Source organism: Nicotiana tabacum, chromosome 19 (assembly GCF_000715075.1).
Source record: "Nicotiana tabacum cultivar K326 chromosome 19, ASM71507v2, whole genome shotgun sequence".
Taxonomy (NCBI): Eukaryota; Viridiplantae; Streptophyta; class Magnoliopsida; order Solanales; family Solanaceae; genus Nicotiana; species Nicotiana tabacum.
The window spans coordinates 101950173-101955322 of record NC_134098.1 but is presented as its reverse complement, the minus strand read 5'-3'; the positions used below and the strand labels follow the sequence as shown (position 1 = coordinate 101955322).

The 5150-nt window shown below is 34.5% G+C and overlaps 1 pseudogene; it reads right to left on the bottom strand.

The window, feature by feature from the left end:
- Positions 1 to 1538: 1538 nt before the first annotated feature.
- On the bottom strand, positions 1539 to 4124 carry LOC107820485 ((+)-neomenthol dehydrogenase-like; annotated as a pseudogene).
- Positions 4125 to 5150: the final 1026 nt, after the last annotated feature.

Sequence of the window (5150 nt, the reverse complement as noted above, 5' to 3'; positions counted from 1 at the left end):
TTTTTATTTGGGGGCCTAAGGCAAAAGCCTTACTTGGAACAACATTAGAGCCGGCCCTGGTCATATGTTACATTGTGTGCGTACATCTATATTTACATCTACACCTATATATATATATATATCAAAATAGAAGAATTTTCTCATTCGTATAAGCTTATTTGGCCAAGTTTCTTTTTGATTCCAAGTAAGGCTTATAGAATGAGAAAATCCTTCCATTTTGATATATATATATATATATATATATATATCAAAATGGAAGGATTTTCTCATTCTATAAGCCTATTTGGCCAAGTTTTTTTTGGCTAAAAGTATTTTTTTCCTCTAAAGTTAAGGTATTTGTTCAAGCTTTAGAACTTCTAAACATGTCATAATTCGGAACGACAACGCTTGCCATAAAAATGAATAGTTTTTTAAAAATATTTTAGAAAGACTCTATCATTCCAAGCCTTTGAATCTCTATTATCGGCTATTCTTCCTTTGGTACCCACCCGATACCGATTACACATTTTGCACCCCGGTCAGCAGAAGGATATATTTAACCCTTTTCTAAATCTTAAATAAAGTGTCTAAGAAAAAAAGTCTGACAAGTATAGGGGCAGCGTATAATTTGACCTTATTTTCTTTTAGCTCATATGCTTGTGCTCTTAGTGAGCTTACATGGCTTTTCAGCAGTAGTGCATCAAAGCGGCTATCCACGTGTATACATTTATGACTTCAGAGTATACCTATGGGACAAAAGTGAGTCCTGTTACAAATTTGACAAGGGACGGAAGAAAAAAAGGAATATAGGAAAATCGAGAAAGGCTTAAAGTAAGTGTGATATTATCACATTTTTCTTAATAAAGTGACCACTCCGATTTGAGGTAGATTACAATGCTTTTATGAGATACATCAAAATTCAAACATATGATTTGAAGTGGAAATTCTTTTCTATATGTAAGAATATAAACAATTAATTTAGATTGAAATTGTAATTTCTCAGAACAAGTTCTAGCCTACCACAACAGATATGTCCCTTTGTAGATTAACTAAGGAGTCTTCCTATTCAAGTACTTTGGAAACTGATGGACAAGTATTTAAATGTTAGTTTTTAGATTCTACTTTCACCACCACGGGACACTATAGATATCATTTTAAATAAGATAAAGATAATTACATTATAATCGTACTTCTAATGTCACTCTTAAAGTTCGTTTTTATTTTCTTTTTAATGTTACAAACTATATAACAGTTCCATGTGAAAGCATTTATAACTTCAAAACTATATGAATTTTTGTATGCATATATAGAGTGAAAATTTATCTCTACATTGACTAAATTTATAAAAGGATTACTTTGTAAATTTATTCAAAAAATTCACAACGGCGCGAACATAGCTGACAGAATTAGCTCGAATCTTCCTCACTTGTTAGGGGTCGTTTGGTACAATGGTGGGATATCCCATGAGATTAGTTATCCCATCTTTTATATGGGATAACAAATCCCACCACTATATTATGAAAGTTATCTCGAGATTAGCTCATACCCCAAACCAAACATGAGATAAAGTTAATTATTATTCTTATCTGATGTACCAAACGACCCCTAAAAATCTCCAGCATAATATATGCTGAAGGACATGTATTACTACATGTTATTGTGTCATATTTATCACGGTTACAATGAAGATGAAACTCTTTTCCTAACAAAGAATAAGCCAGAAGCGGCGCCATCAGGCTGCAGAGCTAGCATTACAGGACTCTCGGCTCCTTGTTCAATAGACAATATCCCACTGTTGTAAGTCATATCTGTTTTCACAAAACCAGGGCAGACGCAATTGATCTGTATATACGGATGCTTCTTTGCCATGACCCTCGAGTAAGCATTCATCGCTGCTTTAGAGAGTATGTAGGCTGACATGAGAGAATGACAGCCCTTGGCTTGGAGGGTTCCCTTAAATATTGTTCAATAACCTCTTGTATTTTCTCCTCTGTGAGGTTATCACTCTCACTTAATACTCCTTTAGCCCATTCCTGCTTCAAGTTCTGCAAATGGAATTTCAGTTAGGTAATGGAAAGTCCCTTGAGTTAATTAGCAGCTAGGAAAGCACAACTAACTTGTCAACCATTGGGTGGGTATTATTAATAGGATTCAGACTAGCAAAGTGTTCAAAAATATCCTAGGCTAATGTTTTGTATATATATACATTTTGTATGTTATATACAAAAATTATACACTTTTTCAGCTACCAAATGTAAATAGTTTATGGCGTGGGCTAAAAGTGAAAAAAGTGATTTGAGTAGTAAAGTTGCAAGATATTCAGAGAATTTAGAGTAAAGGAGCTAAACAAAATAAAATTCCAGTAAATTAGAAGTTCCATTTCCAGGAGGAGGAGAGTAATACTTTTAGCCTTCCCATGGAAGAAGAAACGTTGACAATCCTAGGCGAATTAGATAATTGGAGCAGTGGAATAAATGCTTCGGTCATTCTCTTCACACCATAATAGTTTGTTTGCAGGCACTCTTCTGCCAGCGCATATGACTCAGTCAAAATGTTATTCCAATTGACTTGAGATCCTCCTGTCTATAGGAGAGAGAGTTGTAATATTAAGAGTGCTAAAGATGAAGTTTAAAGCAAATATTGGTTTCGATTGATTACAATGTACATGTCAAAAGGTGAATTTTCCAGAAAGAGAGACATGGCTACAAATCATGATTATTGCTTGATAGTAAATTGATTCTAGTAGTAATAGATTTCACAGCCATGTTCTGCTCTTTAATCAAATAGTTAGTACAAAGAGAGGTGTAGTAGTTAATTTAAGGGTCGCCCTAACTATGATAATTCCTCTGGTTGTAAATTCCTAACATACATTATGTTAGGTGTCTAATTGTAATTAAGGGATAAGTTATGCTATCAGGTAATTACAGCTAAATAAGCATCAATTGGTAACTTACACAATCAACTCATTAAACAAAAAGGTAATAAAGCATCAACGGACAACCCCATAAAAATGGTAACAAATCTGTCGATGTATATAACTTAAATACTTGTAGCACTAACAAAATGATTAAAAGAAACAGTTATTCACCCATATTATACATTAAAAAATAGGTTAAATAATGAACTTTTTAAAAACGGATCAAATATGGATAAGAATCAAATTATCAAATTAAAAATGAATAACTAATGTGTTTAACTTTACATTTGTAAAGCCTCAAATTGGGAGTAACTCAAGTTTAGGAGACTAAAAATTCTCCCAAAAGTGATCATATTCAAGAAGCCAAGGATAATATGAATATCCATATTATCCGCCGGTTAACCCGTTTTTATCCGTATTAAATATGGATCTGATTGGATAATTTTTTCGTTTTTACATTACCCATTTTCGCCTCGCCCCGCCCGTTTGCCACCCCTAAATACTTGTCATATATATAGGAGTGACACCTATTCTGGTATTGAGACGTGATAGAATGATTGTAATAAAAAAGGAGCTCACTCCACTGGACTCTTGTTTGGCTATAAGGGCATCAGCATCTGCAGTGACTCCACCAATTCTTGCATTGTTCACCTGAAAATACCCACAGCTCTATCACTTACCAAATTATTTTGATCATAAACAAGAAATTAAAATCAAGAACATAGCTATGATTCTACCAAGATATCAAGCCTGCCAAATTGGGTCTTAATGAATTCAGCCAAAGAAGCAATAGTGGAAGGATCCATAACATCAAGCTGCTGAAACACCACATTCTCTTTAGCCAAACCAATTAACCCTTTGAGCTTCTCTAGAGCTTCAACCCCTCTCTTCTCATTTCTAGCAGTCAAAACCACAACTACTCCCTGGGAAGCAAGCTGCCTGCATATTTCGAATCCAATCCCTTTGTTTGCCCCTGTAACTACTGCATACCTGCACCAAATATTAATTATGGATACAGAGTAAAAACGAATAAAATAATTGTATTTGCAAATGCTAAAAGAAGAAATTCAGTACTTTGTGGCTCGGCCTCTGATTTCTTCTGTCATTTAGAATAGCGTTAGTTGTGGTTTAAAGAAAGCTACAGTTTGTTTTCCTTTAGCTCATTGCTTGTGCTCTAGTTACCTTACATGGTTTTTCAACTACAGTGCATGACAAAATATGGCAAAGCGGCTATCCACGTGTATGCATTTATAACTTCACACCATACTTAAGTACTGTTAGAAATTTGATTTGATAGTAAAGAAAAACAAAAGAATATAGAAAAAGCCTTGTGGTGTGATATTATTGATGGATTATTATAAGGAGCGAAAGAAATTCTAGTATCAAAATCACATGCAATCTAGACAACTAGTATAAACGGGATTTTACGGGTTACCTCTTGAAATGTGAACAAAGCTCTTCTATCACGTGAGCCTCTAATCCCACAGCAACTCAATGAAATCTCCACCATCCGCACGATCACGATCTCCAGACGTTCCACGGTCTTCTATTGTGTTACCCAAATAATATCCGGAAGTAGCAATTTCGTGTGGGCGAAATTTCTTGGAAAATATTAGCTGAAATTTTCGGCCACCTTATTCTTCTTCCTCTAGGTGGAAAACATTATGTATTTATAGCACAAGTTTTAAGGGTTAAAACCCTTTTCCAAAAGGTTTTCTCACCTCTCTAAAGAGTTCTTTTGTTACTTATCAGAATAAGGGATTACATCTCAATTGTCTACACTGTAAACTCCATGATAAAGTGGTGCGGTAGAAAGAAGAAATAAGTCTCTTTTGGTCATGGATAAATTAATGAAGTGTTATTTAGATTTGCCTTATTCGTTTTTGGAATATTTCCTAGAAACTTGTCACGACCCAAAATCCCAACCTGTCGTGATGGCGCCTATCTCAATACTAGGCAAGCTGATAATTACAATAAACCACAATTTTTCTTTAAGTTTGAAAATATAATATTTAAATACAATACAAAATCCCACAAATACTGATACGAATACTTCCCAAAACCTGGTGTCACTGAGTACATGAGCATCTAATATGAATACAAGTCTGGAAAAATACGTTCTATAATAGTCTAAGACTAAAATACGGTAAACAAGGATATAGGGAAGGAGAGATAAGGTCTGCGAAACACAGCAGCTACCTCAAAATCTCCGGAGAAATCAACTGCGCGAAAGAATCAATATCCGCTATGTCCG